Genomic DNA, 539 nt, shown 5'->3' on the forward strand with positions numbered 1-539 from the left:
CTATAATTTGTGAAAGTATGTATGCATCAATCTGGTAATATTCGGTGACTTGAATGATTAATTCTCCAGATCCCATTTTTGTTGTTGTGCTGCTTAATAACTGAGCATCAGATATTAATGCACTCTAACTTTCGATGTGACGTGAACCCCTTTTAGATTTTCCCCGTTTTCTCTTTCCCTCTCCCCGTTTCTTTTCAACGATTAACAACCACCTTCGTTTTTTTTGGGCCAATTAACTGTGTATCGGAATTCAATGCTGCTGAGGGCCGTTATTATTTCATGTTTAGGACCTGGTTTTAAGAAGGCGAGTGTTAACAATAATAATAAAAAAATATATATACATGTATGTTTTCGGACAAACACAAAAACTCTGTGGAGGTAATACCCACACTTCACTTACTAAATCTTTTGCATGGCTTAAGTGGTAAAAAGGCATTACGGTAGTTTTCTCCCATTTCTATAAGTATACGTAATTTGCCATCAATGTCATAATTGAACAGATGTGTTTGACTTGACAGTATTTAGAATTTAGTACAACA

General features: G+C 35.1%; 1 protein-coding gene across 1 annotated transcript in view; it reads right to left on the bottom strand.

Moving 5' to 3' along the window:
* LOC119585378 (metabotropic glutamate receptor 8-like) overlaps nt 1-539 on the bottom strand; it is a 54,086-nt gene that overhangs the window by 32,912 nt on the left and 20,635 nt on the right. The gene's annotated exons all lie outside the window — the stretch shown is intronic.

The sequence above is a fragment of the Penaeus monodon genome, chromosome 19, assembly GCF_015228065.2.
Source record: "Penaeus monodon isolate SGIC_2016 chromosome 19, NSTDA_Pmon_1, whole genome shotgun sequence".
NCBI lineage: Eukaryota > Metazoa > Arthropoda > Malacostraca > Decapoda > Penaeidae > Penaeus > Penaeus monodon.